This window comes from Myotis nattereri (assembly GCF_964212035.1).
Source record: "Myotis nattereri genome assembly, chromosome: 2".
Taxonomy (NCBI): domain Eukaryota; kingdom Metazoa; phylum Chordata; class Mammalia; order Chiroptera; family Vespertilionidae; genus Myotis; species Myotis nattereri.
In genome coordinates, this window is record NC_138076.1 from 99,973,352 (window position 1) to 99,997,389 (window position 24,038).

Sequence of the window (24,038 nt, forward strand, 5' to 3'; positions counted from 1 at the left end):
CTAATCTTGCCCCCAACTGCCTTCCCCTGCCAGCCTGATTACCCCTAATGACCTCTGCCTCAGCCCCCACCACCATGGCTTTGTCCGGAAGGAAATCGAACATCTGGAAGATGGCCGGTTGACCCGGTCTAATTAACATATTACCCTTTTAGTAGTATAGATAGATTATATAGGATAGAATTGTTTAAATGTGGGGGGAGGGGAAGCCTTTTTCAGCAGGAGGAGATGCTCTTGGCAGACAAAAATACATAATCCCATATGTATGATAGACAGCCATATGCACTATACTGCCAAACTGGTCATTAAAAAATTGAACTGGCTTTCTTACACTTTACACCAAACAGCTGTTGCCCTTAAAACCCCTCCTCAACTCCCACCTTAGGTTCTGCCTTTGCAGTTCACCCAGATTAGGTTCTGATTGGTCAGTTTCTATGCCAGTCAGCGTCAAAAGCTCCACCTCCTAGGCAGCCATTGGCTCCTCTCACTTCACCCAGATTAGGTTCTGATTGGTCAGTTTCTATGCCAGTCAGTGTCAAAAGCTCTGCCTCCTAGGCAGCCATTGGCTCCTCGCACTTCACCCAGGTTTGGTTCTGATTGGTCGGTTTCTATGCCAGTCAGTGTCTACAGGACTATCAATGGGCCTGATCAGAGAGGCAGGGCTGATCAGCAGCTCCAGTGGAGGCCTGAGAGAAATAGAGGCACAGCTGCTGGTCAGGCCCGGAGAGAGAGAGGCAAGTGCTGATCAACAGCTGCCATGAAGGCTATGGATCAGACCCTGCTTCTCTCTCCAGGCCTCTCTTCCGACTTGATCCACAGTCCCCTCGGTTGCCAGTGCTGGGTCGGGGTGCCCACAGTGGCGTCAGTCAGTGCTGGGTCGCCCCAGCAACCCACCACTGACTGCAGGACTGACTTCCCATCGGTTGAGCCTTCGGTTGATTTGGATGTTATGGGCCCTGGGTTTTTATGTATTAGGATACTTCACATAATACTGGATTCATGACATTTTTTGTTGTATCTGTTAAGATAAAAGCTTGAGACAGTCCAGCTTAAATTAGCTTGAACAATCCATCAATGTTATTGGTTTTTATTGGTTCTTATAACTGAAAGTTTTAGAGGGAGATTTAGTTTTCAGCAAGTTTTTCTCCATTGATGCATACAGTGCCACCTAGGACCTGGTTTTTTCACTGCTCTGCCCTGCCTTCCCCCCTGTCCACTTCACACTCACCTTGTGTCAGATGACCACCAGCACTCCCTTTATTAGCAAAATAGCTGCAAAAGTTTCAGACCTCATATCACACTACCCAAAGGAAGAGAGTGCATTGTACCAAGTAGATGTCATGGAAGACAGAATAAACTTTTCTTTCCAAGAAATTCGAGCATATGTGCCTCATGTGTCATTGGTGCTATATAAGAGGGATAGAATATGTTATTTGGAAATGAGATAAGCCAATCATTTCCCATGGTTAGAGCTAGAGGAAGAGTCAGGGTCACAGGAGACCCTGTCTAAGAATGTTGGGGTGAAAGTTGACCAGAGAAAATTGGAGTCCTGTTTCCTAAAGGAAGTTGGCTTGGTAATCAGCAAACTCTCTATTATACAGTGTCAAATACAATGTATCTGAGTGAGAGTTTATCTTTATGATTTCTATAATCTAGAGAGTAGCAAATAAATTTTAGATTTATATACACATGGTTACTACATAAAAAGAACTTTGTAAGGCAGTTCTAGGAGGACTTTAAAGTATAGCCCTGAGTCTCAAGGAATATTCACTGGTTATGAGGGGGGAAAAACAATAGGCAGTAGGTTGCTTATTGTATACATACAATTATCATATACTAGAGGCCCGGTGCAAGAATTCGTGCACCAGTGGGGTCCCTCGGCCTGGCCTGTGGGATCAGGCTGAAACTGGTTCTCTGACATCCCCCAAGGGGTCCCAGATTGCAAAAGTGCACAGGCCAGGCCAAGGGACCCTGCTGGTGCATGATCGGGGCTGGGAAGGGACGTGGGAGGTTATCCAGCCACGGAGGGACCACGGGAGGGCTCCAAGGTGTGTCCCATCTTGTTCACTCCAGATCAGCTGAACCCCAGCAAGCTAACCTACCAGTCAGAGCATCTTCTCCCTGGTGGTCAGTGCACATCATAGCGAGCAGTTTAGCGGCCTTAGCATATCATTAGCATATTGTGCTTTGATTGGTTGAACAGCAGACCAGACAACTGGACACTTAGCTTATTAGGCTTTTATTATTTAGGATGAACATTAAATGGAGTCAGAGATAAATTTACCATTAAGCTAATGAAGCTTAAGCTTCAAAGTCCCTCAAATTCCATGGGCTTCTTATACCCTGCTCCTAATTTTATGTTCTTAGTGTTATGTTCATTTTCTGAAAGAGCCCTCTCTTACAAATTGCTTGAGTATTACCAAACCTGGATCTGCCCTCAGTACACATGAAGGACCTATCTCTTAAGTAAGCCTGGATAGTTTCTTATAAGAGGCAAATGAGAGGGGTGCATAAGGGTTTTAAACATCTAGGTACACCTGGTTATATTTCTTCCTATACTGATGTATATATTTTAAATGCATAAATTGTATACTTTCCCAAAAACATTCTGACCATATTGATAAAATAATGGTTGTCTATTTTATTTTTAAAATTTTGTATTTATTTTTACTTTTTTATTATTGAATTTATTTGGTGACATTGGTTCACAAAACCGTACAGGTTTCAAATGTACAATGCAATAAAACATAATTTAATCTACACTCTGCATCATTAACCCCAAACCCCTTCTTTCATCCAGATCCCCATCCCCACACCCCTCTGACAACTGTCAGTCTGTTCATGTATCCATGCCTCTGTTTCTATTTTATTCACCAGTTTATTTTGTTCGTTAGATTCCACATATAAGTGAGATCATATAGTATTTGTCTTTCTCTGTCTGGCATATTTCATGTAGCATAACAATCTCCAGGTCCATCCATGCTGAAGGTAAGATTTCCTTCTTTTTTATGGCTTCATAGTATTTCATTGTGTAAATGTATCACAACTTTTTTATCCACTCATCTACTGATGGGCACTTGGGCTGTTTCCAGATATTAGCTATTGTAAATAATGCTGCAATGAACATAGGGGTGCATATATTCTTTCATATTAGTATTTCAGGCATCTTTGTATATATTCCCAGAAGTGGGATTGCTGGGTCAAAAGGAAATTCCATTTTTAACTTTTTGAGGAAACTCCATACTGTTTTCTTTTTTTTAAGTCTTGAAATATATATATATATATATATAAAATCTTTTTGTTGAAAGTATTACATATGTCCCCCTTTTTACCCCTTTGCCCTACCCCCTCCCCTCCCAGGCCTTCACCACCCTATTGTCTGTGTCACTGGTTCATCTCTCCCCCTGACCCCCATCTTCCCCTGCCTTCCCTCTGAGGTTTGACAGTTGATTTGGTGATTCTATGTCTCTGGGTCTATTTTTGTTCATCATTTTATGTTGTTCATTAGATTCCACATATGAGTGAGATCATGTGATACTGATCTTTCTCTAACTGGGTTATTGCTTAGCATAATGCTCTCTAGGTCCATCCATGCTGTTGCAAATGGTAAGAGTTCTTTCTTTTTTTTTTTTTACAGCTGCATAGTATTCCTTTGTATAGATGTACCACAGTTTTTTTAATCCATTAATTTGATTGATGGGCACTTAGGCTGTTTCCAAATCTTAGCTATTGTAAATTGCCCTTACATGAACATAGAGTTGCAAGTATTCTTTCTGATGAGTGTTTCTGAATTCTTGGGATATATTCCTAGACTTGTAATCACTGGGTCAAATGGTAGTTCCATTTTTAATTTTTTGAGGAAACTCCAAAATGTCTTCCACAGAGGCTGTACCAGTTTGCATTCACACCAGCAGTGTATGAGGGTTCCCTTTTCTCTACATCCTCACCAACACTTGTCATTTGTTGATGATAGCCATTCTAACAGGTGTGAGGTGTTACCTCATTGTCATTTTGTTTTGAATTTCTCAGATGATTAATGACTTTGAGCATTTTTTCTTATGCTTTTTGGCCTTCTGTATGTCCACTTTGGAGAAGTGTCTATTAAACTTCATCCTGTTTTCCACAGTGGCTGCACCAATCTCCATTCCCACATTCTCGCCAACACTTGCCATTTTTGGATTTATTGATGGTAGCCATTCTGGCAGGTGTGAGATGATATCTCATTGTAGTTTTAATTTGCATCTCTCTGATGATTAGTGATGTGATCATCTTTTCATATGCCTATTGGCCATCTGCATATCCTCTTTGGAGAAGTGTCTATTCAGGTCCTTTGCCCATTTTTTTAAATTTATTTTTTAAATATATTTTATTGATTTTTTACAGAGAGGAAGGGAGAGGTATAGAGAGTTAGAAACATCAATGAGAGAGAAACATCGATCAGCTGCCTCCTGCACACTCCCCACTGGGGATGTGCCCGCAACCAAGGTACATGCCCTTGACCGGAATCGAACCTGGGACCTTTTAGTCTGCAGGCCAACGTTCTATCCATTGAGCCAAACCGGTTAGGGCCCTTTGCCCATTTTAAATTTAGTTGTTTGTCTTCCTGGTTTTGACTTGTATATTTCATTTTTAAGCAGCATTGAATATTTAACAAAAGCATATTAGAAAAATAACAATAGTTTTATAAGATTGTGCAGACAAGAAGGAAAACATAGTAAATAAAAACAATATCTGCACCCGATACAGTTTTGCTGGAGCTTTGATGATATGGGTAGGATAATGATATGACCTGGAGGTGGCTTTCTTGCTCTTGCCAAAGTTCATAATACAGACAGTTCTATGGCACTAAGGTCCCATTTACACAAGAAGTTGAATCCCTCAGGTTCCTATTCTCTTTACTGGATGCTACAAAAGGTTAATTCTGGAATTATAAAACCTTTTTAGTTTTCTTTATATCAGTATTAAAATTGAGATTTAGAAAAAAATTGAGAAGCTGTAAATAAACATGCAAAGAATGTGGGCTTTGTTCAAATGCAGCTCTGACATATACTGTACAGTCTTAGGCATGCTTCTTAAGCTCTTTGAAGTCATTTCCTCTTCTTTAAAATGAACACAATAGTATATACATGATAGGGTGGTTGAAAGAATGAAAAACACTAAATGTAGGTAAGAAACCCAGTGTAATGCTGGACACACAAGTGGCATTCAATTCTTGGTAGCTACAAAGCAAAGTTCCATATTTGTCAGCTGAGGGTTCACTGTCTTTAGTATGATTTTAAAAATCTAGTAAGAGATTATTTTATTTAATTTTGTTCTAATAAAATGCAAAGCAATAGCTTTTAATAAATATAAAATTATTTATCATGTAATAAATACTTTTTATCTCTTTAAATTATCCTATATAATAAAAGGGTAATATGCAAATCAACTGAACAGCAGAATGACCTGACTGCTCACTATGATGCACACTGACCACCAGGGGGCAGACACTCAACGCAGGAATTGCGACCTGGTGGTCAGTGTGCTCCCACAGGGGGAGTACTGCTCAGCCACAAGCAGGGCTGATTGCTGGCAAGGAGCAGCAGCCTGCCTCTGCAGCAGTGCTAATGATGTCCAACTGCGGCTTAGGCCTGTTCCCTAAATCATCAGTCAGACATTGCCTGAAGGCTCCTGGACTGCAAAAGAGCCCAGGCTGGGCTGAGCCCTCCCCACCCACCAAGTACATGAATGTCATGCTCTGGGCCTCTAGTCAAATTATCAAAATCATAAACATCAAAATACAGAAGTTAAATTAAATGCTTATTAAAACTTAAAATACACATTTATTTAGGCTGAAATATTTTATTTTTATATTATTTTTACTCTTTTCTTAGCCCATTATATTGAACAGTTAAATAGCACAGGAGTATGAAAGGTCTTTATCAGTAAAATTTATTTGACCCCATCATTTGATTAGATTTCACAGTTTCAAATTTTATTTATTACATTCACAGTTAGAGGTTATGATTTTTGTTTGACATAATAGAGGCAGCAAATGAAATAATCTGCCATTGACTTATCTTTTTAATATTCAACCAACAGTGAGTATAAAAATTTTCCCCCTCATTTACACAGATATTAAATCTTTATTGTTCAGGTTATTACAGTTGTTCCTCTTTTTTCCCCTCATAGCTCCCCTCCACTCAGTTCCCACCCCCCCTCTGCCTTTACCCCCACACTTCCTCATCCATAGGTGTACAATTTTTGTCCAGTCTCTTCCCGCACCCTCCACATTCCTTTCCCCCCTGAGAATAGTCAGTACACTCCCTTTCTATGCCCCTCATTCTATTTTATTCACCAGTTTATTCTGTTCACCAGATTATTTATTCACTTGATTTTTAGATTGACTTGTTGATAGATGTGTATTTGTTGTTCATAATTTGTATCTTTACCTTTTTCTTCTTCTTCCTCTTCTTAAAGGATACCTTTCAGCATTTCATATAATACTGGTTTGGTGGTGATGAACTCCTTTAGCTTTTTCTTATCTGTGAAGCTCTTTATCTAACCTTCAATTCTGAATGATAGCTTTGCTGGTTAAAATAATCTTGGTTGTAGGTTCTTGGCATTCATCACTTTGAATATTTCTTGCCACTCCCTTCTGGCCTGCATACTTTCTGTTGAGAAATCAGCTGACAGTCGTATGGGTACTCCCTTGTAGGTAACTGACTTTCTTTCTCTTGCTGCTTTTAAGATTCTTTCTTTGTCTTTTGCTCTTGGCATTTTAATTATGATGTGTCTTAGTGTGGTCCTCTTTGGATTCCTTTTGTTTGGGGTTCTCTGTGCTTCCTGGACTTGTAAGTCTATTTCTTTCACCAGGTAGGGGAAGTTTTCTGTCATTATTTCTTCAAATAGGTTTTCAATATCTTGCTCTCTCTCTTCTTCTGGCACCCCCATAATTCAGATGTTGGTACGTTTGAAGTTGTCCCAGAGGCTCCTTACATGATCTTCATATTTTTGGATTCTTTTTTCTTTTTGTTTTTCCGGTTGGGTGTTTTTTGCTTCTTTGTATTTCAAATCTTTGAGTTGATTCTTGCGATCTTCTAGTCTGCTGTTGGAACTCTGTATATTATTCTTTATGTCAGTCAGTGTATGCTTAATTTCTAGTTGGTCCTTTTTCATAACCTAAGGGTCTCACTAGATTTATTGAAGGTCTCACTAAGTTTATCGGCAGTTTCTAGAGAATTCTTGAAAAATCTTAAAAGTGTGGTTTTGCACTCTATATACAGTTGTTTGCTTTCCTCCATTTCTGTCATTTGTCACCTGTTTCTTTGTCTCTGCATTTTTTATGCTTCCCTGTGTTGATAGAGTGGCTTTCTGTGCTAGGTGTCCTATAGGGCCCAGTGGCTCAGCCTCCCCAGTTACCTGAGGTGGACACTCTTGGTGCAACCCCTTGTGGTCTTTGTGCACAGTCTTGTTGTAGTTAAGCCTTAATTGTTGTAGGTATCACTGGGAGGAATTGACCTCCAGGCCAATTGGCTGTGAGAATCAGCTGTGTCTGCAGTGGGAGAACTTCTGTGCTGGAGACACCCTTCTGGGGCAAGACTTGCTTCAGTAGGGCTTTGGTGCTCACTGAGTCTGCCCCCTGAGTGTGTCCCTTATGGATCTGAGGAGTTGTAATCTGGATGGTTCCACTCTGACCACTCTGTACACTGGCTCTTGGATCTCTAAGGAGGTGCTAATTTAGCCTCTGCCTGAGGCTACCCAGTAGGAGCCCAGCTGTGAAGCAATGCAAGCTGCTGTGGGGACTTGGGCCTTCTTTTGGAAGTTCTGGGTTTCTCTCACTCAGCTGCAGTTTGTTAGGTAATTTTCAGATTGCTAAGGGCCAGGCCTTTCATATGCAAAGGCCTCTGTGCACAGCTTGGGTGGGGCGGGTTCTCTGGGGATCAACAGCTATGGCTACTCCTCAGTCCTGCCCTAAGAGGCCCCGCTTCTGCCGAAACTGGTTTGGCTCAGTGGATAGAGCGTCAGCCTGTGGACTGAAAGGTCCCAGGTTCGATTCCGGTCAAGGGCATGTACATGGGTTGTGGGCATATCCCCAGTAAGAGATGGGCAGGAGGCAGCTGATTGATGTTTCTCTCTCATCGATGATTCTAACTCTCTATCTCTCTCCCTTCCTCTCTGTAAAAAATCAATAAAATATATTTTAAAAAAAAAAAGAGGCCCTGCTTCTCAGTGTCCCAGTAATCGCTGCAAGTACCTCTGAGAGAAAGCCGCCCTCGAGTTCTGGCCAATGCCAGACAGTCCAGTTTCTCCTGTATGAGTTTGGGTCCCCAGATACTCGCCCAGAACTGGAGTTCAGAGCAATCAGTAGCTTGAGACTCCCTCCCAATTGAAAAAGACAACCGTGTCCTCAGTTTCCAGCCCTTTCCACGTGCACTGCATCCTCAGCTGCCAGCCCTTTCCACATGCGCTGCGTCCTCAGTTGCCAGCCCTTTCCGCGTGCGCCTCTGTACCTCTGCACTTTACTTCCGCACCTCCTCTGAGTCTCAGTGTGCTTTTCTCTTTCCTTCTAGTTGTAGAATTTCCACTCAGCCAGCCTTACTGTGGTTCTGGATGATGTCCATTTTGTCTTTTAGTTGTATTTTTTTTAAATATATTTTATTGATTTTTTACAGAGAGGAAGGGAGAGAGATAGAGAGTTAGAAACATCGATGAGAGAGAAACATCGATCAGCCGCCTCCTGCACATCTCCTACTGGAGATGTGCCCGCAACCCATGTACATGCCCTTGACTGGAATCAAACCTAGGACCTTTCAGTCCGCAGGCGGACGCTCTATCCACTGAGCCAAACTGGTTTCGGCTTTTAGTTGTATTTTTGAAGTGGTTGTGCGAGGCAGCAATTTCCGGTGTTTATCTATGATGCCATCTTGGTTTTTTCCCCTACACAGATATTTCTTATGGAGATGTGACCTTGTGCTAAAATCTATCTTACAACCTGATACATACTGTGCTTAAGTTATTCACATATACTCATATGAACATTGCTCTTCCGTTACAGTGCATATATGACTTTTATAGGAAGCACAACCTTTGCTCATTAAAGTGTAAAGGGAATTTTCCCATTTCCCCATCTGTGCTCTCTGATAAATGAAATAGTTTCATGACAAAGCCAAGTCCTGTTCTTATTGACATGAGCATAAGACATTACACACACACACACACACACACACACACACATTCATTGAGTGGGAAAAAAATATTTTTAACACAGGAGTTGTTGACTGACAGATGATGATAAGCATAATCATTTCCTCAATTATTATGCTACTTAAGAAAAGGAAGTGATAATGCCTTGAGGCTTTGAAATGTGATCATGGAAATGGATGCACTGGAGTGTGAATATTCTTGAAACACTACCCTTGAAACTACCAAATGTTTGTATACATCATAGGAAAGAGTTTACATTGTTAAGTTGGAGAATGTTCAACTTGGCAACTTGGTGCAAGTTTCTACAGTTATTTTATTTCTCATCTTAAATTAATTGTTTTTAAAATGAAATTAATTTTATTTATGTTTGTCTATAATCTACATAAGACTTAAGTTTTAACAGCAAAGCATGAAAAATGAACAAAACTACTAAGCATATTAGTCGCCGACTATGACAATATAAAACACTAGTAGCCCAGTGCATGAAATTCATGCACATAAAAAGGGAATTAATTGCCCTAACTGGTTTGTCTCAGTGGATAGAGCATCAGTTTGCAGACTCAAGCGTCCCAGGTTCAATTCCGGTCAAGGGCATGTACCTTGGTTGCGGGCACATCCCCAGTGGGAAGTGTGCAGGAGGCAGCTGATTGATGTTTCTATCACATGGATGTTTCTAACTCTCTATCCCTCTCCCTTCCTCTCTGTAAAAAATCAATAAAATATATTTTTTTAAAAATGAAATTAATTAGCAGAGATATTTTAATATTGCTATTTGCCCTTTCTCTGTAATAGAAGTATGAGAGATGAAAGGAAATTAGTAAAGTGTATATGAAAATAATATATAAATTTATGAATAAATAAACAGTAACAAAAGAATATACCAACAACAGAGGCATGATATAAAAACGACAAAAACATGATATGAAAACAACAAAAACATGATATGAAAACAACAAAATCGTGATATAAAAACAACAGTGATGCAAACAATGACTGATAAAGTGATTAAACTTATTCTACTATCTCCCTGTACACCACATTAAGAGTGAAAACACTTTCAGAGTGCTTGACTAATTTCCCTTGTGATGAACTACTTAGAATTTTAACTGTAACATTACATGCTCTTCAAACTCGAGAGAAAGCAACATGTAACTGACCATGTGCAAAAACGGGTTCAGGTAGGAATATGCCTACTCTGTCTAGAGTTTGTCCTTGTGATTTATCAATAGTCATCACAAATGCTGGCATCACGGGAAACCATCGTCGAATCAATTTAAATGGGAGTCCAGTGTCAGATGGGGACAAATTAATTCTTGGAATCAGAACAGCCTCTCCCTCTGCAGATCCTGTTAATACCTCAGCTTCAATAATGTTAGGTCATAATCTTTTGATAATAAATCTGGTACCATTACAAAGACCCCATTTACTATTGAGATTTCTCAACAGCATGATGATAGCACCCACTTTCAAATTTAATTTATGACACAGCATTCCCGAAGGAGTAATACTATTAAGAAATTTGATGGGAAAATTTTCCTTTTCAGCATCATCTGTGGAATCAATGGAATCATCACTCAAATATGTGTGAAAATCTCCATCGAGTATATCCAAATTTTCTTCATTTAATTTTTGAACATGCTCATTTTTTGGACAAAGAATTGCATGTTTAGATATATTTTTAATATTATCTATAGCAGTGGTTCTCAACCTTGGCTTCACATTAGAATCCTCTGGGAATTTTTTTAAAATCCTGATTCCTGGGCCTCATCATCCAGAAATTGTTTCTTTGTTATGGGGTGGGGCCACAACATTAGTAACAAAGAAACAGAATTAAACCTTTATTGTGGGGAGCCGCTACAGTGTTTTGGACAGGTTCAAGCCTTGGACTGATGAGAGGGCACAGTCCTCTCATTGCCATGTGCAAGTCCCAGTTTGGAGGACAGGGCCCTCCCAGCACAATTATAGCCAACAGCTGTAGTTGTAAGCTTGAACCTATGGTCTGAACATGCGGCCCCATGTGCCTGAGTGATGTAGGCTTGATAGAGTTCAGGTGCATGTAGTTGAATAGAATTGAAACCCAGAAGAATGTTGTAAACATCTTGGTCACCCCCTTACTTTGCCTCATGGCATCTGCTATAAAATAAAGACATGGATGTGGGCATGGTCGCTGTCTCCCAGAGAAGCAGCATCCCACCAAGACCCAGCTTTCATTCTCTTGTCTGTCTTTTCTAAGCCTTTCAGCCGCCCCCACTCAGGTTCACCCTTGGCTGTGCTGCCTCAGCACACTTTAAAAAGATATGCCTGCACGCTCGGAGGTCGGGTTCCTGCCTCAAACCCTGCCCTTACTGGAAACAGCTCCAGGAAACAGCTTGGGGGAGGGCGCAGCTGTTTCCAAGACAACCCCTGCAGGACTGACTTCCTTCTGCTTGGTCGTGGTTTTGGTCTGGTTGTTATGTTACACCGCCCAGGGTTTTTATATAAGTAGATTTTATAAGATAAAAATGTGAATGTGCAAATTTAACTATATGTCATCTGCCCCCTCCAAAAAACCTACTGCCATATTTAAAAGTTTTTCTAAATACATGTTGACTAATGCCTTATCATTTAATTTGACAATTGTTTTTGTTAAGCTTGTTATGTTGCAATGTTGAAGGAAACGTATTTTATTTTATTTTTTTATCCTCACCCAAGGATATTTTTCCATTGATTTTGAGAGAATGGAAGAGAGAGGGAAAGATAGAGAAATATCGGTGTGAGGGAAGCATATCAATTGGTTGCCTCCTGTGCGCACCCTGACCAGTGCCCAGGCCAGGGAAGAGTCTGAAACTCAGGTACATACCCTTGACTGGAATATAACCCAGTACCCTGCAGTCCAAAGTCCAATGCTCTATCCACTGAGTCAAGCCGGCTAGGGTGAAAAGTACTATTTTAAGACAAAATACTGTTTGATAATATTTGGATACTGTTTTAATCTCATGGAATAATCCAAGTTGATGGCATAATTTGTAAGGGGGAAAATGCAAAAGGGTACCAATTACAAAATTCCTTTTAAAAAATTAATAATTTTATTCATTTACTCATTTTCTTACACAAGCATTAATTAATTGCACAGCTACTGTGTGCCAGGCACTGGAGATAAAAATACAATAAGAACTGACTCATACCCTTGAGAATGTACAGTCATTTTTAGTTTTACCCAGTGGCATTACTATGCTTTTTCCCACTAATTGAAAGGAAGGGAGCACCAAGAAAAGTGCAAAGAAAAAAGTTGATACACAGACACTGGTATCCAGAAATAGTGGGGGGAGGGGACTTGTTATTACCTCCACTATTATTTATTGGAGACATATAATAGGATGACAGGGAGCTTTAAGGATTTGAACAGGACTCCCAAACTGGTCCTATGCTATGTTTGCTTATGCCAAAGGTCCCTTAGCCTCTCTTCTTGTTCCCTTTCATTTATCTAATGTCTTACCCTTTCAGAAAAAGAGAGGGAAGAAGATTGTAGAGCCTGTCATGCTTTGAAAAAATTAAACTATTAAAGAAGGAACTGAAAACAACAAGAGCACTTTTCTAGTGTATGCTATTAGGAGAATGCTACTGATGGAAAGTTCTGTGCACTTTGATTTGACCAGCCACATGACACATCTAAAGTGTGCATTCTTACAGCAAAACTAGATCAAATGTAATCTCCTTCAACCTTTCTTTCCAGCTGAAACAGAATATTAAATACACATGATCTTAAAACTAATTCATAGATTCTTCAATATCCTATACTTAATACTTAGAAAGCTTTTAGAACTGACACATGAAGAAGTATTTTATTTATACCTTCATTGTTTTTTATGTTAAAACTAGAGGCCTGGTGCACAAAATTCATGCACTGGGGTAGGGAGGGGGGTGTCCCTCAGCCCAGCCTGCACCCTCTGCAATCTGGGATCCCTCTCACAATCCGGGACTGCTGGCTCCTAACCATTCACCTGCCTGCCTGCCAGGCTGATCACGCCCTAACCGCTCCCCTGACAGCCTGATCACCCTCAACTGCCCTCCCCTGTCAGACTGATCACCCACAACTTCCCTCCCCTGCCGGCCTGATCACCTCCAACTGCCCTCACCTGCAGGCCTGGTCACCCCAAACTGCCCTCCCCTGCCTGCCATCTTCTGACAACATGGGGGCAACCATCTTGTGATGACGTGGGGGCGGCCATCTTGTGATGATGAGAGGGTGTGAGGGTCAATTTGCATATTACCTTTTTATTATATAGGATTGTTACTTTTCACTGAGTTACTTACAACTAATTTTCTTAGGAATCATCCTGAGATAATGATAACAATAACAGCCAAAAGTTGACATGCACTTGTGATATGTCATGCATTGTACCTACGAATCTTAGATTTTTTTATTTTATCCTCAGAATTCCATGCTGAAGTACTTGCATGGTTATATGTGTTGCATTTCCCTTCATTTGTTATCTATTATTTCTCTAAAATAGGTAAGTAGACTATACAAAAAGTTTTTTTCAAGCCTAGTGATAACTTTTCCTTGAGATGCCCTCCACCTTTTCTAAGTGCCACAGACTTCAGTCCTATGTGAGACCAACATACCTGTGGATGTGTAATAAACTTGGCTTTTTAAAATGTAACTTTAGCTCAAAGTTTATCTTTCTTCATAATATAATGAATTGTGTGTATTTGCCATATGGAAAACTATAAAATAAAATATACTCAGCTATAGCCAGCAAAATATAAGTCTTAACACTTCATCTTATTAAGGCTTCATTACTTCAGGTTCTGATCCTTAAGAATGTATGTGGAAATTGTGTAGTGATTAGCTGCAGTTCACCTGATTATGAAAGGCCACATTAAGCAAACTTAGTGTATATAAAATTGCAAATAGGAAATTTAATTTATCTAAGAGAACAAAATTTTCACACATTTTGGAAATACAAATTATCAAATTAAAAGCATTCTTATCTATAAGAACAACCCAAAACATAGGTACTATATAAAGAACTCAATATGAATTTGAAAGATTTGTTGGTTTTACACTCCATTTTGACTTTTTATTATAAAAATTTTCAAACATAAAGAAAAGTACCAAGAATGACCAATTTTATCCAATACTTAGATGTCAAATTATTAACATTTTAGCTTTTATTTTTTGCTGAAGTATTTTAAGTTCGGTTAAAGGTATCATACTTTATGTGTAAATACTTTAATATGAAAAATAAACATTTTCCTACATATACAAAGTACCATCATCACACCTAACAAAATTTAATATTATCTAACTCTGTGCCCCATAACCAAGTTTTCATAATTATACCTATATATTTATAAAAATTATAAATTTTTCAAGCCAGACTAAGCCCAGGACTACACATTATATTTGATTTTTATGTCTCTTAAGTGTTTTTTAGGCTAGGATAGCTCCCAGCCACCTGCACCCCATCTTTTTTCATGATATTGATTTATTGAAGAGTCTGTGCCAGTTATCCTATAGAATATCTACCTTCTTGATTTGTCTTTTCTTCCTCATGTTGTCATTTGACTTGTTTTAACTAGTAAAATTGTGATAGATGATGATTTGAATGTCAGTGAAGATTGATAAAACAGGAATTTACATTTGGAAATATATGGTTTTTATTGTTTTCTAGCTAAAATGTAAAGTTACTATAATTGATTAAAATTTATAGAAGTTAAAATGTTCACATTTGAAAGATATCTCTGGGTCATATAACTGAAAAAGCCATCTAAAATTCTATACATGAGATAAACAAAATTCTTTATCAAACAGTAAAAAGAGGTTAGAAAAGACTAAAAATCTCTATTATTCTCACTCCTCAGAAGCAACTATTATAGTTTAATGTATATTCTTCAAAACTTTTCTCTGAATATTTAAGCAAAAATATATTATATAATCAGGGCGGGGCAAAAAGAGGTTTATAGTTGTTCACATGGAAAATAATACAATAAATACTAGTAATACAAGAATGAACTCTGTGTTCTACGTACTCACGACTGTAAACCTACTTTTGCCCCACCCTGTATACTATAAATATATAAATAAATATGTAAATACATATACTAAAAATACTAAGTAAATATATTAAACAACTGCTTAATTAAGTAAAAATATATTACTTCAATGCCAAAGGATTTTTAGAGAAACATTGATAATGCTATACGATGTTGTTTTTGCAAATGTCTTTTCAATCCTAGTACTAGTAATGATAATGTAATATCCTACAAAACCATTGAGGTTACCTTTGTAAAGACTAACTCAGATCTTATGTCTCTCTTGCTTAAAACCACTTGGTCATTTTCTACTGCACTTACAATAACATCTATTTCATCACCATGGTCGGCAAAGCCATATGATTGGCCTCTACCTATTTTCTCACCATGTGTCCTAAACTCTTTCTCTAATCTACTATGCTTTAGTCACACTATCTTCCTTTCTGTTCCTGTTCCGTGAATGTGTCAGTCAAGCCCCTTTTAGAACCTTTGTATTAGCTCTTTCTCTCTCTTGAATTCTCTCATTCCTGAAGTTCTCTGGGTTGGTTCTTTCTGGTCATTCACATCTCTCCTTGCAGTGGTTCTCAACCTTCCTAATGCCGCGACCCTTTAATAGCGTTCCTCATGTTGTGGTGACCCCCAACCATAAAATTATTTTCGTTGCTACTTCATAACTGTAATTTTGCTACTGTTATGAATTGTAATGTAAATGTCTGATATGCAGGATGTATTTTCATTGTTTGCGACCCACAGGTTGAGAACCGCTGGCTTAGAGCTTCTTTTTTGAGAGATGCTTTCCCTATCACCAAGTTGCTGCTATTTAATTATTGTTTTAATTGTCAGTACAGCACTTATATTGGTATTTTCTTATTTACCAAATTGTTGTGAATTGTTTATTCACACACACACAAACATACACACACACACAGACATACACACACACACACCCTTATTTATCTTATTCTAGGGCAGGGGTCCTCAAGCCACATGCAAATACAAATATTGTATTTGTTCCCGTTTTGTTTTTTTTTACTTCAAAATAAGATATGTGCAGTGTGCATAGGAATTTGTTCATAGTTTGTTTGTTTTTTTAAACTATAGTCTGGCCCTCCAACGGTCTGAGGGACAGTGAACTGGCCCCCTATTTAAAAAGTTTGAGGACCCCTGTTCTAGGGTCTAGAGTAATTTCTGACATATACTTATTGAATGAATTTATCTTGGAATTTTTTCAAGCCAGTCTTTTTTTTTTTTAATATAGTTTATTGATTTTTTACAGAGAGGAAGGGATAGGGATAGAGAGTTAGAAATATCGACGAGAGAGAAACATCTATCAGCTGCCTCCTGCACACCTCCTATTGGGGATGTGCCCGCAACCAAGGTACATGCCCTTGACCGGAATCGAACCTGGGACCCTTGAGTCCACAGGCTGACGCTCTATCCACTGAGCCAAACCGGTCAGGGCTCAAGCCAGTCTTTTATATAGAAAAAGCCATACAGCAGTGTGACTATAATGTCATTTATTTAACTAGTCCCTTATTGGATATTTAGACTACTTTTAGACTTTATTTGTTTGTTTTTGCTATTTGAAGAAATGCTGTGAGAAATATCCTTGTAACTGATTGGTTTCATTAATTCAAAGTGGACTTACTGGATCAAAAACAAGCGCACATTGAAAAAATATTACCAATTTTCCCCACAAGAAATTTATACTACCTATATTCCTACCAACAGTATTACTGGTATGACATATATGTTCTGCTATACCCTGGCGACACTGATTATTATGAAACTTAATAATTATTGATAATCTAATGAATAAAAATAGTTGTTTGACATTTTAAGAATTGCTATTGTACTTCTGACTTTGGTTACAAGTAACAGAAAGTAAACTAAAACTGAATTTATTTAAAATATAAAGTTTTGTGTGTGTGTGGGGGGTGTTTTTTGTTAATCCTCCCCCAAGGATATTTTTACATTGATTTAGAGAGAGTGGAAGGGAGGGGGTGAGAGAGAGAGAGAAACATCAATGTGAGAGACATATGGATTGGTTGCCTCTCACAAGCACCACCATACTCACCCAACCAAGGCCGAGAATCACACCTGCAACCCAGGTTCATGCCCTTGACTGGGAATCAAACCCATGACCCTCTCTTGCATGGCCTAATGCTCTCATCTGAGTCAAACTGGCCAGGGTAAAATATAATGTTTTTATTTGTCTTTGTAACTGAGAAATCCAAAGGTGGGTCAAGTTCAGGAAAACTGGATTTAAGAATTCACCAGGATGACAGGATGCTGGTATTTTTCCTCACTGGCTTCATTCTCACACAGGCTTCCCTGTGTTATCCCAGTGATGCCTTTGTAGCCCCACTAGAAAGAGAGAATGCTTCTTTCCCAGGTAGTTTTAGCAACGCTTCACTGGAATAAGTTGAGTCATGTGCCCATTTCTGTATCAATCTTGGTAGCCATATGATAAAATAAGCTTATTGATAGATCTGGTTCACATGCCCACCAAGAGGATCAAGTAATGGATTCAGCCCACCTGAATGAACCAGGTAGACCAAGTGTGGGAAAGGAGTGGTTCATGAAGGAAGAAGGAATAATGTATGCCAAACAGGAAAAGAATAGATACCCATTACATTGTATGAGCTGGTGCTATTTTTCCTATATATATTGGAAATTTGCATCTGTTAATTGCCTGTTCTTATTTGCTCCTCTGCTTAATTAGATTGTTCATTAGTTTCTTATTGATTTCTAAAAGCTCATTTTAAAATAAACTAGCCCTTTAACATATGTGCTATAAATATTTTTCACTTTGTTATTTTTCTTTTGATTTTGCTTAAAAATTTTGTCTAAAATTTTCATATGGGAATTTAAAATATCATACATATAATCAGGCCAATAAGTCTTCATTTGTTCAGCATTTATTATGCACCTAAAAAGCCAGCTACTGTATCAGGTGCTGAGATTACAGAGATGAATAAAACATTGGACATTCCCTTGAAGGGCAAATGAACTATATAAAAAAATGTTATACATTTGCCTAATTATGTATGACTTCCCAGATGAAATTTGAACTGCTTCCAGAAGAATGGGTTGAAATTCTTTGGTCAGATAGAAAGAGAGGCAGAGAATATACTCGAGCACAGTGGCATCTGTAAGTGTGATTTCTATATCATCATAGCTGAAAAAATTTTAAGAATGACATGCCCTAACCAGTTTGGCTCAGTGGATAGAGCATCAGCCTGCGGACTGAAAGGTCACAGGTTTGATTCCGGCCAAGGGCATGTACCTTGGTTGCGGGCACATCCCCAGTAGGAGGTGTGCAAGAGGCGGCTGATCGATGTTTCTCTCTCATCGATGTTTCTAACTCTCTATCCCTCTCTCTTTCTCTCTGTAAAAAATCAATAAAATATATTTTTAAAAAAATGACAATATGTAGCTCAGGATGGAAAAAACAAAAAAGGCAAGAATACTTAAAGCCTGTTAGAAGGATTCCCAAGGCCTTGGTTATTATAATAAAAGATAAGATAACTTACATATGTTAGAAACTCGGTTGTGTTAAGAGTATTGAGATAACTGCCCGGCTGGTGTGGCTCAGTGGTTGAGCATCAACCCATAAACCAGGAGGTCCTGGGTTCCATTCCCTGTCAGGGCACATGCTCCAATTGCAGGCTGGATCCCCAGTAGGGGGCATGCAGGAGGCAGCCGATTGATGATGTTTCTCTCTCATGGATGCTTCTATCTCTCTATCCCTCTCCCTTCCTTTCTCTAAAATCAATAAAAATATATATTTAAAATAAATAAAATAGTTTTGAGATAACTATAAGTAACACTTAGAAGTCAAACAAATCAATCAACTGTATCCAGATTGAAGTTATATCTAGCGCAAAGCTGCAGCTGGTTCTGTAAAAGGGATACTCTCTGATTAGCAAAGTGATCTTGATTTGACATTTCTATTCTTCAATGTACTCATCTATAATGTAAGGGAGTTGAGACAGTAGTCTTGTAAGATTCATTCCATTACTAAGGACCTGATAAGGAATTAAGTACACAGTTATAGAAGAAAAAATGACATTAAGGATAGAATTTCACATTTAGCAATAAAACGCATTGTAGTGTTGTTGAAAGAGAGGAGACACAAGTACCTGTTTCCTCATCTTCCGGGAGCCGGTCCATCCTTGTTGTTTCAAGGGACCTGGCATATATGGCATACTGTTCTTAATATGTTTGCTCACCTTCTTGGCACTATGTGTTTTAACCAAGGTCACCTCTCTGAGAAAGGTTGTTTCCCCAGGTAGGGATTTTCCCCTGAAGTTAGGGAGGGAATAAAACCCCTTAACTAAGTGCCAGGCGGGTAATTAATCACTTTAGCTATGAACAATCATGCTTAAGCTACATAATCTTTACTCCCTGGAATGGAGATAAGAAACGCCCTAACCTTTGGAATAGAGATTGATAGGATTGGAATCAACTGGTATAAATACAGATGTAACAAGACAACAGGCACAGAACCTAGACACAGAACCTACACAGAACCTAGAGACAGAAGAACTTCGCTGGAGAGAACATGGCAAAAGATCCTGGACAGAAACTGGAGACAGAACCTCGAGACAGAACCTAGTGAGAGAACATGGCAAAAGATCCTGGACAGAAACTGGCCACAGAACCTAGAGACAGAACCTAGCGAGAGAACATGGCAAAAGATCCTGGACAGAAGCTGGCCACAGAACCTAGAGACAGAACCTGGCTACAGAATCTGGATAGAACATGGCAAGACAACCTGACTAGAACCTGGTGACTGAACCTGGCTGGAGAACCTGGACAGAACCTGGCTGGAGAACCTAGCGAGGGAACATGGCTACAGAACCTGGCTGGAGAACCTGGAGAACCTGGCTGGAGAACCTAGCAAGAGAACATGGACACAGAACCTGGCTGGAGATCCTAACCAGAACTTCGCTGGAGATCCTGACCAGAACTTGGCTAGAGATCCTGGCTAGGCTGCTGATCAACTGAACGCTGTCTCCGTGTCATTCCTTCTTCGCCAACTCCGTCCACACCTTTGGGGACCCCTGGACCTGCTGGGGTGGGACCCCAGCACTCATCATGAAATTAGGTTCATAATGAATGCCTTACCCACCTCAGAGACTTGTGAAAATCAATTTAGAAATGGATGTGAAAACAATAGCAAATGCAATTCTATAGTACCATTAGCAGTTGCATAAGCAATAGTGAACTCTCAACATTATGTATATATCCAAGTAGAATCCTACTACCATGAAGATCATGAGCATTTTCAAGATTTTTTTTTTGATATAAAAGAGTTCAGTGTTAGAATTAATATTACTTTAATTGGATCTCTGATGTCTCCTTGCAAACCTTTTTTTTTATTCTTAAAAATTATATTTTAATGGCGTTGACCATGCCTCTAATCAATCTAAAATTGTTGTTCATTTATTTATTCAAATCAATCTAGCTCTACACTTAGACTTTTATATTCTCTAAGTCCTTTCAATACTTCATATAGTACCATTTACCCAATAAATATTTTAACTTAGTCATTTTTCTTGCTCATTTTTGTGTATCTTATATGTGTCCCATGAAAATGACTTGATAAAACGTGTAAGGTTTTATAATATAGAAACATATTGAAAGATTAAAATACAGAAATGGAAAGAAAATGATAAAATGAAATCAAAACGTTAACCCTCATAAATACAGGGTGCCTCAAGAAAATGTATACACACTTTAACAGCTGAAACTTCAATTTTGAAAATGAAATTTATTTTAATAAACACTGCCTTTATAATCATTCAAAGTGTGTGCATGTATTTCTTAAGGATTATAACCAGAATTTTTCAAACTACATTCCAAGCAACACTAGTCCTTTTGCACGTTAACAGTTATGAAGTAAAAAAGAAAGATAAGGTTTTAAGATAGATAGGTAGGTAGGTAGTTAGACAGACACAGGAGTGAACAAAATTAAATAATCAGATTACAATATTTCTCAGAGCCTTTAATAATGTTAATCTCCATGAGCATCTGTCAGGATTTTTGTTCCATATAATAAAATCACAGCATTGTCTCAAAGTTTTTTTGTGGCACTTAAAGCTAAGATAGACTTATCTCTATTACATTCAAAAAGAAGGAATTGAGTAATAAAATCCTAAATATCATTTCTTCAATAAATTCAATAGTGTTTTATGTGGATATGGTAATGTTACATATATAATGTTCTACTAATTTTATATTGAAAATAGTGCTTTAGCAAGCTACGTAGACTTTATAACAGTTTTAGAAACTGAATTAAAATAATAAAGTGTTAAAGAGATAGACATGCTATTTTTAATTTTTGCATTGTTACTTGCATTATTTTTTATCTGTTACAGTATCAATTTATAGCATATAAACTCACAAGGACAAAATAATAATAAATCTAGTAGCAGATCTAAACTTTCAATTAAACCTTTTCATATAGAAACACCTAAAAAGCATAGAGGTGACTGGGTCTAGATGCCTCCTGTTTGAGAGAAAAGGAAACTGGTAATTATGATAAAAATTGAAAAGGGTTGCAAAATAAATTTATATATTTCATTTAGAGTAGTTTTAGTTTTCACAAGAATTCTTGCCTTATTCAGTTTCTAAATACAAATGTGTGTACTCAAATTTAAAAGGATAACAAACTTACAACCTTATAAATGTATACATAGGTAAAGCGGTAGGTAGGTAGATGCTAGATAGATAGATAGATAGATAGATAGACAGATAGATAGGTCTATATGGATTCTATAAGAAAATAAGTTATGGTGAATTCTCATTTCCCAAACAGACATTTTGAAGCATTTTTCTTTGGAATGATTTATTGTTTGTTGATTATCAGAAGCAAAATAATAAGTAAAAACCAAATCATTTACATTTTGTTTTTTAAGTTCATTTTTAAACACATTAGATAAAAAATGCAAAATTAGAAATTTATTTTAAGCAGTTATTAATGAAGGCATATACAGACTGTAATACTCTGCAGCTATTATCTACAAAGTATTATTGTGTAAAACACTTCAATAAGAGACTTTGATGAGACTTCAGTAAAATAAAAAGCATAATTTTTACTTTATACCTTTTCAAGTAGTTGAGGAGAAGGCTTGAAAAGATTAGAGTAAGGACCATGTTCCTTTTCCAAGAATTTCTTGTGAGTTCTAGTGGAACAAACAATGTCAGATAAGGTCAATCCTTAAAGGACTGTGCAGACATGTTATTTCTATGAAAAGTCTGTTTAGCATATTCAAGACAGAAGAAAGTATTAACCATATTAAATGCTTTGAAAAATATAATATTAAGTTAAAGGAAACAGATATCTGCACACCTAAGAAAGAATAAAATATGTAGGCCATTTTAAATGTATTTAAATGTTTAGTATTTCTATTGCTAAATTATAACAGAATGCACATTATTCCACTATAGAAATTACTTTTTAATGAAAAAAGTAATTATATATTTGTTTTAAATATTATTAATATTTTATGTAACATTTAATGAAATTGCATTGCCTTTGTACATCTGAATAAAAAGATTTGAAGGGTACCAGTGAGATTTAGCACAATAAAGTTCGATCTTTAGAACATTTAAAAACTACATTTAAACCAAAGTTTTTAAAAGTAAATTATTAAATTGTTTTATCTTTTAAGTCCTAATTAAATTAAAGAAAAATGAACATAATTTACAGGTAATTTTAACATTCAGAATAAAAATCCTTGCTAAGAGTTATTACGGAAATCCTAAGAGATTCTAACTGCTGACAACATTGTTTTGTTTGGATTATTTCCCAAAGACCAAAAGAAAAAGCTTACAAGCAATTTATAAATGAATATTTCTCTCTTGTGTAGCATTATTTGTCCCATTGAGACACTAATTTTCTACTACTTCTCTTGTTAAAATTAAGCCTTCAGGGGAACTGCATAATTAACTAGTAATATTAAATTTTGAAATAAAGGATTTATACATTATACCTAGTATTTATCTATTGTTTTCTCTATAAACATTTATTTTTAGAGTATGCAACCTGAAATAAAATAATGTAGCAATTAGATATCATAGGAGTGGACTCCATATCCCATTAAACTAAAATTAGACAAAAACTTAAGTTAAGGCAGTTTGCTATTTGAAATCATGAGGACTCTATGCTAGAAATTCTTAATGATTAGGTGTGCTAAGAAGTTTGAGACAGTGATCTAATAAAAACATGTTTTGTTGAAAGAAAATTATATATTGTATCCTGAGAATTTTACTGTGTGCTCCACTATAAGGATTAACATCATAATCAGTAGTGCCATGGTACTGATAGAAAAGGTTTCAGTCACCCTGGCTGGTTTGGCTCAGTGGATGGAGCGTTGGCCTGCAGACTGAAGGGTCCCAGATTCAATTACAGTCAAGGGCATATTCCCGGGTGCGGCTGGATCCCTGGTGGGGGTGTGCAGGAGGCAGCTGATCAATGATTCTCTCTCATCATTGATATTTCTATCTCCCTTCTCCCTTCCTCTCTCTGAAATTTTTTTTTAAACCCCACAAACAACAGAAAAGGTATTAGTGGCCTTACCAAAATGTTTTCCAGGGAATCTGAACTGTCTGAATTATTTCCAACAGTCTTAAGTTTGCAGTTTAAGTTAATAAAAAAGGTACATGCTTCTTCTGTATAACAGAATGGGACTAGCATTCCAACAAGGTTTCTATATAGGTGATATTGTCTCTCACACTCTGGGTGACAGGCTAAGACAAAGTTTTCTCTAACATGGTGAACTGCATAACTTTCTCATTGGATTTCCTATGATCAAGCTAACTCATTG

At 37.6% G+C, this 24,038-nt stretch overlaps 1 protein-coding gene across 1 annotated transcript in view; it reads left to right on the forward strand.

Moving 5' to 3' along the window:
- NBEA (neurobeachin) overlaps positions 1-24,038 on the forward strand; it is a gene marked incomplete at its 5' end in the record, with an annotated part of 948,936 nt that overhangs the window by 793,437 nt on the left and 131,461 nt on the right. The gene's annotated exons all lie outside the window — the stretch shown is intronic.